Below are 13208 nucleotides of genomic sequence, written 5' to 3'. Positions count from 1 at the left end.
AGGTCTGTGATTTCTCAGGCCCTAGGCAAATGTTTCTATGATGAGGTCTATTCTACAGGGAAAGCGAGAAATAGGGTTGGGTCCATAAGAGTAGGTTCTTCCTTAAAGTCATGTGATAAGCAACAACCAAACCATCTCCAATACTGCTTTCATTTCAAACTTTAACAGTCTTGGATGCAACTGGAAAGCTGTTACTTAACCCAAATACCCTTGGAGGGACTGGTCCTCTGGATGAAGGCAAGAAGATACATGATCAAATTAACAGTAGCAAGATGGGTAGCAGGAAGTTACAGTCAGTCCATTCAGAGGAGTAAAGATCTAATCAAGTACCAAGTCAGGAGGGTAAAGTCAAAGTGTATTTGGAAAGACTCACCAATGCCAAGGTTTCCTTGCATAAAATATAGCACAAGTTCAGGCTTCTAAACTCTACAAACCTCTGACCTTTGGCTCTTTTATGTCTCTATTTTTCTGGCCTGACAGACCACATGCCAATGTGCAACCCAGAATCCCTCACCCTTGTGATTTATGGCTTACAGCTGCTTCAGCATCTCCGCCATGGCAGCTGCTTTTCAGATGTCTTCAAAACAGAGGGAGAGTGTTAATGTGAACTTGAGTGGCTGCAGAAGAGAGGAAGAAAAGTTGATGAAAAAATCATCTGAATTCAGCCCCAAAGCTTTCCATCGATCTTTGCCTTCGGGGCCAAGCAAAATGTTTGGTTTATTTCATAAGCTAATTAGGTGTGTGAAAGGCTACTTGGCATTTGCTATTGACTGAACCCAACAAAAGTGATCACCAGGCTAGGTGATCAATAAGAGATCGATTACAAGCGTGTGATTGGATTAGCCATTTGATCAATGCTGTGTGCTAATATATTAACAAGCAAATTACCGAGTAGCCCTTAAGAGCAGAATGCTGACTCTGATTGCATTACAAACTAGTGAGATCTAATGACCTACCAAGTGCAAGGGGTTAGTTATACAAATCAAGACCTGAAAGTATTTTTTTCCTTGAAGATTTCTCCCCCGCCAAAGAAAATGCTTTCTTAAGTGAGATTCAAATTAAATTACAATTAGCAAGCAGCTGCACTGAGACACCTAATTTCCAAGCAGATATCATTCCTGAGAAAGAGGGCTTGGGAACTCCATATAAAACAGTCGAGAGACTTTGAGGAAGAGCTGGCTAATATCAAAAAGGGAAAAACAAAAAAATGTCAGAATAGTCACTAATATTTCTCTAATGAAGTTTTGATTCATGGTTTCCCAGTTTGGATATATCGAGCTCTTCCATGATAGACTCTAATGTCGCTGGATCTTTATTAAAACTATATATGTTTTCTCAGCTCCCATTTTGCAGGTAATCTGTTATGTAACCACTTCAATAGCAGAATAAACAATGAGATGCCTGTGTGTGTGTGTGTGTGTGTGTGCGCGTGCAGGATGAAGAATTGTGGCTAGTAAAGTGCCCTTTGAGAAAAAGAAAAAATTGCAAGACATGTTAGGTTAGCGCAAAAGTAATTGTGGTTTTTGCAATTTTTTTAAGTAATACAAAAACAGCAATTACTTTTGCACCAACCTAATTCAATGTGGAGTGAAGAAAATGTTCTCCACTAAGTCTTTAGAACTTGTTTCCCTTAGCTGATTCCATAAGTGACCTTACAAGAGCAAAACGCCACAAAACAGAGCTCCTCTCCAACTCTGCTTTCCCCATGATTAGGTGAAGCATTTGTTCAATTGATTGTGCTCTTTCAGATTCCCTAAGTGGAGACCAGACAAGCCTTTGCTCACTTTCCCTCTTAATCCTTTTCCTTTGAAGAAACATTTTTTTTTCCCCTTTGCCTCAGGGAAGCTGAACCGATTAGTCTGAATTCTCCAGTGTTATTTGCAGATGGAAAGGTCTCCCCGGGCCCGGAGGCAGAGTGTCAGCCCGAGCCGCGGCGAGGCCGAGGCGGGGCGGGCTCCCGCGGTGTGGAGGCCGGAACCGGCTGGCAGGCTGCGGCCTCGCCAGGCCTAGGCGGAGCAGCTGACAAAACAGCCTGCCGGGCCGGACCGCGAGGGAGGGCGGGAGGGGAGAGGCTGTCAATCAACATCACCGACGCGCAGGCGGGAAACGGAAGATCTCATGGAGTCCTGTCAGTTTCAAGACGCCAACGTGAACTAGGGTTGGGTTTGCCCGCGGCTGGGGACACATGGTACTTCAGGGTTAAATGTTTGGGCACTAGAGGCTCAGGCAGATTTTCCCCTACTTGATACACGTTTGGTGGGTTTCCATTTTTATACCTTAATACATCCGTTTCTGTACCCAGATAGCTAATTCAGTGCCTTTGAGAGTACCTACTGACGTTCTTATGAGAACTATTTTTCCATTTGACTTAAAACTGATGGTAGGAAGTCATCGCAGATGACAGTCCTTTCAGATCTATTCCTTTGTGTTATTGTTTTGTGTGAAAAGCCCCATTCTACGTTTTAAAATACTTTCTGTACTTACAGAAGCATAAAGTACAGGTTACAAAGCTTACTTCTCTTTAAATGAAATGATAAAGTCATCAGGTTCATTGTTGATAGAATCTCAACTCACAGTTTACCTCAGGGTGAAGTTCTGTGATAAATGACATATCTTTGGGATCTGACGAAGCCTCAACTACAGTGGCATATGGTGTAATGATAAAATAATCTATGCTAGAACACGAGTTATTTCAGTCATCAATGATTACATTCATGATGAGGAACAACATACTTTGAACCAGCAGTAAAATCTCTTCTAATTAATCTTATGTTCATCAAAAACCTCTAACAGAGCAGTTAAAAGAACATCCCGCATATCATAAATGCAAGTCAGGTGCCTATAATGCTATAAACCACTTATTGGAGTGTTACTGATTAATGCCTCCGACATTATTCTACCCTTTTCCTTCTGTAGTGCTATTAATTTGAAGGTAGCATCATAAACATTTCTCCAGAAGAACCAGCTGTATGGCTCTAGATGATAATGTTTGTAATTATTTAAGATAGAAACCAATGGAGGGCAAGCTTCTTGCTTATCACTGTGCCTGATTTAGTAACATGCTGGTGTGCAGGAAGAACTGAGAAGGGGAAGCGAATGACAACAGGCAAAAAAGAAGTTTGTTCACATTCAGTAATTCATTTGGGGATTTGTGACAATTTCACTTGGGAAAAAAGCAAAATCATAAGTGACTTGACATCGATCATTAGAATCTATTACACTCTGAACATCATCTAAAGCATATATACTTTCCAGTCCGTAGTTTATTTTTTTTAAAAGACTATCAATTCTATTTCTAAACTGTCTCATTTTACCTATTTCCATGTTAAGTTTAATGACAGTTGATACTGAAGAGTTAATGTGATACTTCTCATCAGTTTGCAGATAATTGTTTAGTAGAATATTACAGTGTCCTTTGGCTTTATTCACACATTATAGAGCCTGTTGTGGCCTTCTTCAGTGTGAAAATGAAGGGTGTGTTGTTTTGCCTACTTTCACCCACAGAGGATCATTCCCAAACATAAGTGGTATCATTCTTGAAAGCTCCAGTAGGCAGGATTATAACTTGGTTGCAATAGACAGCTCAAGTGTTATCCCGTGAAAGGCTGATGATTAATGAAGATGAAAAAGCAGTGTTGGGTGGTTAGCTGAAGCATGCATGAGTGATGTGGCTTACAAGAAGAAAGAAAAATGATTCTAATAAAAAAAAAACTTTATTAGATACCCATTAGGATGGCTGTTATTAAAAAAAAGTAACAAATGTTGGAGAGGATTTAAAGAAATTGGGAACCTTCTACACCGCTGGTGGGAGTGTAAAATGGTGCAGCTACTGTGGAAAACAGTGCGGAAGATCCTCAGAATTTTTGAAGTAGAATTAGCACACGATCCACCAATTCCACTTCTGGGTATATACCCAAAAAAATTGAAAGCAGAGGCTTGATTAGATGTTCCTAGCAGTATTATTCACAATAGCCAAAAGTGGAAGCAACCCAATCGGTCTATTGCTGGTTGAGTAAATAAACAAAATGCCATATAGTCACACAAAGGAATTCAGCCTTAAAAAGGAAGAAAATTCTGACACATACTACGACATGGATGAACCTTGAGGACCTTACTCCAGGTATAATAAGCCAGTCACAAAAGGGCAAATATTGTATGGTTCTGCTTATATGAGATATCTAGAGTAGTCAAATTCTTAGAGATAGAAAGTAGAATGGTGGTGCCAGGGTCCAGGGGGAGGGAGAAATGGGGAGTTATACAGAGTTTCCATTTGGGAAATGAAAAAAACTCTAGTGATAGTTGAACAGCATAAATGTACTTAAGTCACTGACTGTTGCATTCAGTGTAAATAATATAAAGTAAATTTTATGTTATGTATATATTGCCACAGTTAAAAAAAAATACTAGTTAGGGGATAGTACACAGGGATAATCTATTAGCTTCATGCATCGCCTCCTTGCTTTTTGAGGAGAAGGAGAAAGCAGTTACCTGCCAAAGTGTATGTTGCATTTTTTCTCCTTCTCCTAGGGGCTCAGGCTGGAGAAGAATATGTTTCATTCGCCTGCGACCCTTGGCTGCCTGGGAGCGAAGTTTGAGGGAAATGCTGAACAAGGAGTTGAACTATTTGGGCTGCTTTAGCTGGCTTTCCAGAGTAAAGTTTATAATTCACATAGGTAGACTATGTCGACAAGCTACAATTCACACAGGTAGCCTACCAGAAGGTTTCTCTACTGCACGGGGTGAGAGGTGGGAGGAAATAGCCAAAAGAGTTGCAACTTTCACTTGCTCTCCTTCATACAATAAATATTTACCGAGTGATTATGTGTCGGGGTCTATTACAGGCCTCATTTGATTCAAGGCAAAGTTCCACACTCAATAGGGAGCTATGGTCATTCCAGACCTTTCCAGTTACTGTCTACACAAATTGCCATAATGATGGTTAATGTCTGTCACAGGGGTTAGGGTTGTAATACCAACAAACCAGAATCCTTTAAAAACATGTCACTGATTGATTTGTTTTGAGTTTTCTAATATTTTTGAATTCCACTTAAAATTTTTGCCTTGTCCTCGAAGAGGAGCAAGTTTCATTAGTCTATGAATATTATTCAGTGATCATCATAAATAGCACCTGTAGTTTATATGGAAATTTTACCTACTATCCTAAACTGACCATTTTACACTCTTACATTTTGAGATTTGCTTTTTTTCCCATATATTTTATAGCAGAGACTTTGGATCTAACCTATATAATGGAGCTACTTGATTTTTATTCTAATTTTAAAAGTCTAAAGTTTTTGGTACCTTCAAAAGGATATATGCAACATATATGTAAATTATAAAACATAATAATATGATGAACATCTGTGAACTGATCATGCAACTTAAGGAGCAGAACAGTATCAATATTGTTGAAGCATCCTTCTTAGTTCTTCTACATCCTATACATCCACCCAAGAGATCACATTAACCTAATTTTTAAAATCATCCTCTTTCTATTCTACTAGATATGTATATATCTCTCTGATGGTTAATTTTAAGTTTCAACTTGACTGGGATAACAGGTATCCATATAGCTGGTGAAATATTATTTCTGGATGTGTCTGTGAGAGTGTTTCTGAAAGAGATTAGCATTTCGATTGGCAGACAGAGTAAATTAAATTACCTCACCAGTGTGGGTGGAAATGACCAATCCTTTGAAAGACTGAAACGAAGAGGCAGAAGAAGGGCACATTTGCCTTCCGTGCTTGAGCTGACATCCATCTTCCACCCTCTGACATTGGTGCTCCTTGCCCCATTGACGCCCCATTTCCCAGGCTTCCGAACTTAGACTGAATTACGCCACTGGCTTTCCTGGTTCTCCAGTTTGCAGATGGTAGATTGTGTGATCTCTTGGATTCCCTAACTGTGTGAGCAAATTCATACAATAATATTAACATGCTACAAATAAAATATATAAAATATGTCATAATATGAACACATAAAATAAGTATCCTCATATATATCTATATACAGTCATGCATCACTTAAGGACAGGGATACATTCTGAGAAATGCATCATTAGGTGATTTTAGTCATTATGCAAACATCAGGGAGTGTACCAACACAAACCTAGAAGGTATAGCCTACTACATACCTAGGCTGTATGGTATAGCTTATTGCTTCTAGAATATAAGCTTATGTAGCATGTTACTGTACTGAATACTGTAGGCAACTATAATACATCATAAATATTTCTGCATTCAATCGTATCTAACCATAGAAAAAGTACATCAAAAATACAACATAAAGAATAAAAAATGGTACACCTATGTAGGGCACTCACCGTGAATGGAGCTTACGAGACTGGAAATTGTTCTGGGAGGTTGAGTGAGTAGTGAGTGAATGTGAAGGCCTAAGATTACTGTACACTACTGTAGACTTTATAAACACTGAAAACTTAGCCTGCACTAAGTTCATTAAAATTTTTCTTTCCTCAATAATAAATTGATCTTAGCTTACTGCAACTTTTTTCCTAACTTTTTTTAAAATATACTTTAAGTTCTGGGGTACATGTGCAGAACATGCGGTTTGTTACATAGGTATATTTTGCCATGTTGGTTTGCTGCACCCATCAACTCATCATTTACATTAGGTATTTCTCCTAATGCTATCCCTCTCCCATCCTCTCACCCCCCAACAGGTCCCGGTGTGTGATGTTCCCCTTCCTGTGTCCATGTGTTCTCATTGTTCAACTCCCACTTATGAGTGAGAACATGTGGTGTTTGGTTTTCTCTTCTTGTGTTACTTTGCTGAGAATGATAGTTTCCAGTTTCATCCATGTCCCTGCAAAGGACATGAACTCATCATTTTTATGGCTGTATAGTATTCCATGGTGAAACTTTTAAATTTTTTAACTTTCTGACTGTTTGTAACACTTAGCTGAAAACAAATACATTGTACAGCTATACAAAAATATTGTCTTTCTTTGTATCCTTTTTCTATAAACTCTTCTATTTTTAAATTTTATTTTATTTTTTACTTTTTAAACTTTTTTGTTAGAAACTAAGACACAAACACATACTTTAGTCTAGGTCTACACAGGATCAGGATCTTCAAATATCACTGTCTTCTACCTCCACATCTTGTCCTACTGGAAGGTTTTCAGGGGAGATGATACTCAGGGAGCTGTCATCTCCTATGGTAACAATGTCTTCTTCTGGAAAACCTCCTGAAGGAACTGTTTGAGGCTGTTTTACAGTAAACCCTTTTTAAAAAAATAATTACAAGGCACGTACTCTAAAATAATGATACAAAGTATAATATAGTAAATATATAAATTAGTAACATAGTCATTTATGATCATTATCAGCTATCATGTACTGTACATAATTGTATGTATTAGACTGTTAGGCAATTGACAGTGCAGCAGGTTTGTTTATACCAACATCACTACAAACATGTGAATAATGAATAACTCCTTGCACTATGGTGTTATGATGGCTACAATGTCAGTAGGTGATATGAATTTTTCAGCTCCATTATAATCTTATGGGACCAACAATCTATATATGGTATGTCATTGAAAAAATGTTATTATACGGCACATGACCATATATCCTATTGGTAGTTTCTTTGAAAAATTCTGAGAGATAGGAACACTAAGAAATGCATTGTTTTTCTTTTGTTTTTGAATATTTAAAATGGTGCTATATTGCTTATGTTGCCTGCAACTTGATTTTCTCACATCATGTTTCTTAAAGTCACCCTTCTTCACATGGTAGCTGTAGTTTTATTAACTTTTCTCTGATATAGAGTATTCTATTACATGGACACACCACAACATATTTATCTGTTCTTCTGTTGATATATATTTGGGTTGTTTCCAATATTTTTTCTTTCACTACCCTTAATATTGGGCTGTGAACATTCTTGTGCATGCCACCTGCTGCATTGTGCAAAAGTTTTTTTAAGATGCAGTTTGAGAAGCGTCCGTTCATATCTTTTGCCCACTTTTTGATGGAGTTGGACATTTATGCTGCCAACAATCATATGAAACAAAAGCTCATCATCACTGGTCATTAGAGAAATGCAAATTAAAACCACAATGAGATACCATCTCACGCCAGTTACAATGGTTATTATTAAAAAGTCAGGAAACAACAGATGCTGGAGAGGAGAAATAGGAATGCTTTTACACTGTTGATGGGAGTGTAAATTAGTTCAATCATTGTGGAAGATAGTGTGGTGATTCCTCAAGGATCTAGAACCAGAAATACCATTTGACCCAGCAATCCCATTACTGGGTATATACCCAAAAGATTGTGAATTATTCTACTATAATGGCACATGTACACATATGTTTTTGCAGCACTATTTACAATAGCAAAGACTTGGAACCAACCCAAATGCCCATCAATGATAGACTAGATAAAGAAAATGTGGCACATATACATCATGGAATACTATGCAGCCATAAAAAAGAATGAGTTCATATCTTTTGCAGGGACATGGATGAAGCTGAAAGCCATCATTCTCAGCAAACTAACACTGGAACAGAAAATCAAACACCACATGTTCTCACTCATAAGTGGGAGTTGAACAATGAGAACACATGGACACAGGGAGGGGAACATCACACACCAGGGCCTTTTACGGGGTGGGGGACAAAAGAATGGAGAGCATTAGGACAAATACCTGATGAATGCAGGGCTTAAAACCTAGAAGATGGATTGATAGGCACAGCAAACCACCATGGCACATGCATACCTATGTAACAAACCTGCATGTTCTGCACATGTATCCCAGAACTTTAAGTAAAATAAAAATTAAAAAAAGATACAGTTAGAGGAGAAAATGCTGGGTTATAGGCTGTGTTAATGTAAGTTGCCTAATTTTTTTTCTGTTTTAAAGATTGAAACAAGTGGAAATTCCAGTCTTTGCCACATAGACATCACTGTTAAGTTTTTCTAGTTTTAAATTTTTCTTTAATTTGGTTTTGTAAACTGTGGTGTCTCATTTTACTCCAAAACAATGCCTTTTCCATCCTAGTCTTTGAATATTTCTGTCATAAAGACCTCTGCTTCCCAGATTGTACATTTCCAATTTCTTTTCAAGTCCAACTAAAGACAATTTCTACTCTCTCTCTTAACCCCCAGCTATGTCAAAACTTGTCAAAACTGAATATTTTGCGTTTATTTGGAAATTAATTAATACTGGACATTGAGCACTACTTCGGTAGTTATATTGAAGATAAATAATACTAAGAGAAAGACATAATTTAGAAATATGCAAGTATATTTAATGCAATCTGCAAATATTCCAGCCAAGCATTAAAAGCATTGGTATTTCAACTAGGTTTTCCATTTATTTAATCAATTTGTATTTATTAAGTACCCACTCTGGGCTAGGCGCTGTGCTAACTAGTGGGTACAAAACAATCAACACAACAAGCATGACCTAGAAGACACGAAATACATAAATGTGATTAGCTTTATGAGAAAAAGAAATGCAGTGTGCTGTAGGACAGTGTCACAGGGACCAACCAAGGCTGCAGGTACAGGAAGCAGGGGCAAAGGAAGTTTCCCCAAGAGAAAGGACACGCAGATGAGACCTGCAAGATGTGGGACAGTCATCCAGGTTGGGAGTGGCCCGGTATGGTAGGTGGGAGAAGTATTTCCAGTTGAGGGAATTGCCCAAAGCCCTAAAGGGCTGGTGGACTAAGGAAGCAGAGAATTTTTGAGAAGGTGGCTTGAAGAGGTAGGCAGGGGTTAGGTCATGTAAGGTTTCAAGGACCATTATATATTTTAGATTTGTTGTAAGAAAAGTGAAACGTAATGTTTTCAGTCTATTATTCTGGTAGCTATATGGAGAATATATTAAAGGGGTGCAATTATTTGGAGTGAGAAGACCTAGGAAAAAATCCATACAGTGAGAGAGGAGGACTTGGACTAGGATAGGGGATGAGGGGAAAAAGAAAGTTAGACATTTTGAGAGAGTTTTGGAGGCTGGAAGCAGCAGGTCTTGGTGATCAATCTTGTGGGAGTAAGATGAAGAAGAGGAAATAATTAGGGAGCCTCCAGGTTTTTGACTTAAACATTAAATTATTGCCCTAAAATTAAACACGAGGAAAGCAAAAGTAACATTTCAGGGTTATGCTCGTGTACTACTGGAAAAGAAACAGTGTAGGCAAGACCAGTCAGGAAAAGAGCTGGCACCGCTGAAACAGGACAGAGAGGAAACAGCTAATATGTTTCACAGTGGGAATAATACTAGACCTCAGTGTCAGACTTTGAACAATTTGCTTCATCTTTTTCCCATGTGCCTTTCCTATCCTTGCTCTTCTCAACCCATTCTGAGATCTTCAACTGTTTCAGTCCAAACCCTTCTCTCCACCACAGTCTACATCCAACACCATCCCCTCAGCAAAGTGGCTCCTGATCCCTCCTCAAACAAGTCCTTTCTCCTTCTCCTGAGCTTACTCTCCTGAGTAGGTGTTTGCTCCCTACTTTGGCTGACAAAGGTCATCATTACTAACCCGTCTTATTTACTCCACCAAATTGTAAGCCCTTTGAGGCAGAAATTATGCTCTACAGTTGTTTCACAGTTGTAATCTTTTCTACTTCTTCCCACCACTCTCCATCTGCAACAGCTCTAGATCACCTGGGCTCTTATTGAAGTCCTCCAGACATACAGGACTCGCCAGTCATAATCTTCATGACCACTTACAAAGAGACAGGTGTTGAATGTAAAATTAACAATATCTACCAAAATTACATACATTTTTAAATTGCTATTTGTAAAAATAAAGCTTCAAAATATCTACACAACCAAGCACCAAACATCTAAACCACTTGGTGTTGATTTTTTTGCTCGGGATCAAAATATAGCAAATATTCATATCTGTTGGACTTGGGCAAAAGTTTCTGGAGAAAGTTAAACATCTTGCATTTCAAAAAATGCATATGAGCCACATTTTTAAAGGAAATATTTCAGAAATGTGATTCACTTTGTAGTTTTCTTTAAATTAAAATGCAATAATACACACATATGTACACATATATACTTGTTTTCTGCAAAGATAAAAGGCAAGAGGGAATTTGAAGTAGTGATATTAATAAATGTTCAATTAAATAACACTTGGTAATTTTGTCTATAATTTTGGGACTATTTGCAGTGTAACTCTAAAGTTTTCAAATTCAAATCTAGTTAGATTTTTTCTTTGTCCATATAGAAGAAAAGGTATACCCACAATTTTATAGTGTGTATTTGTATTAATATGTAATTTATGCACAGCCAGCATGCATTTAATGATGTTATTGATCACTATTTGTTTATTATAGACCCTTGATTGAGAAATACTGAGTTGTTTAAAGATATCAATGCTTCATAATTATGTTGTATTTTAATTTAAATGTTGCTTAACCTTGTGGAGAAGAAAGCTGTAGTTTTATGAGGTTTTTGCTTTATGCAAGAGCAACCAAGACACTGAAAGTTTGTGTCTGTCCAAAGTCACATTCTTGAATAAACTTAGAAAGAACCATGATGTCTTCCCTGTTAGGCTAGTAGTGATTATTTTCCCAATATGCTTCACTACTGTATCCTTAATTTGTCTTGGACTTATCTCTATAGAATCAGACAGAATTTAGGGATGATACTAGATTTTGAAAGCATTCCACATTTTTAGTCTAGGCCCAGATTTAATTGATAACATAAATGTTGAAACAATTCAACTTTTTTTTAATTGCAGAGAAGCTTTAAGACATAATATTATTTTATTCTAAGCCCAGATTTAATTGATAAAATAAATGTTGAAACCATTCAACTTTTTTATAATTGTGTAAAGCTTTAAGACATAACGTTATATTTTTTAATACAACAGTATGAAATCCAGTAGGATTTTATGGTTTGAAATCAGGAAAGACATCTAACAGCTAGAGAACAGAAATTATAAAAATATTCTCATATTCCCAGAAAGGGAATAATAGTTATTGTATTACTTTAAAATAAATAATTTATAATGTTATTTATATTAATACTTTGTTGGTAATTATAGTTTCTTAGTAAGTATAAACTTTTTTGAAACTTCTTATATTAGGAATAAAGAATAATAATGCCCATTATAAAGATTTTTAAAAAGTGATGCCCCAGGATTGAGTACAAGTAGTGGGAAGAGCTATACACTTCTTTCATACCTTTCATAAAGTATTGAGACTCTTTGATAATGTGCCAAGAAAAAGCATATGTACTCAATATATATGATGTCGTCTATCAAACCTCATGTCATCCTAGCTGAGTTATAGAATTTTATATTTAAAATGTTATTAATATTACTGCTTAATACATCCATGCATCAGAAGGAAGGTGCGATTCTTTTACACGTGCATTTATGTGTGTATTTAGTGGGCGTAGTGCCCTTGAATACACCTTCAAATAACCTGAAAGTAACGTTTTCAGTAAAACTAGGAGTGTGTAGCATCTGCCCCTAACTTCAATCTACATGTCATCATGCACTCTGGCCTTGACATTCCAAACCAGCAGGTGCCAAGCAAGAGCAGCAAAAATCGGGCACAGTGTGTATAGCAGAGATTCAGTGGCATCTGTGAGTAGCTTTGTCCTTTATGGCTGGATTCTCTCCTCATGTCAAAGGACTATTAGTGAAATCTGGCCACCAGTGGTTTTATCCAGGAATAAAAAATACAAAACTATTCATAAGGAAATCTTGTAAAAAATAGTGCATATAAGTCATGGAAACAACAGATATAAATAACAGATAAGAAGGTTGATAGTCATTGACGGATAAAACTATTAATATTAGTAAATATAGGTTTTCACTCAAATGAATCCACTTTTAATTATTATGTCAATGTAATTTCAATAGTTCAACTTAATATATACTCCAGTCAATATGAAAGATAGAGTACTATACCAACAACCTATTTTTCTTTGATTTAACTTTTATTTATCTTCCTTTTTTAGTATATAAAATATATACATTTTAACATTTATATAATGCCATCAATAAAACGCCAGTTTTATCTTCACTCCTGGGTATGAATACTCCTTGACTCATTTAAGGATATGAATTATACAAGCCACAAACTCTTCATTCCGTGTTACATAGGATGCGGCCTGCCTTTTGTATTTGCAATCTGTATGCTGAATAAATTGGTGTGTTTCTTTCCCTTGAAGAGGCTACATATTTCATACATATGTGGCAGTTGTAGGTACAT

The sequence above is a fragment of the Mandrillus leucophaeus genome, unplaced genomic scaffold (assembly GCF_000951045.1).
Source record: "Mandrillus leucophaeus isolate KB7577 unplaced genomic scaffold, Mleu.le_1.0 Scaffold690, whole genome shotgun sequence".
NCBI lineage: Eukaryota > Metazoa > Chordata > Mammalia > Primates > Cercopithecidae > Mandrillus > Mandrillus leucophaeus.
The sequence above is the reverse complement of the archived record's forward strand: the minus strand, read 5'-3'. Positions refer to the sequence as shown.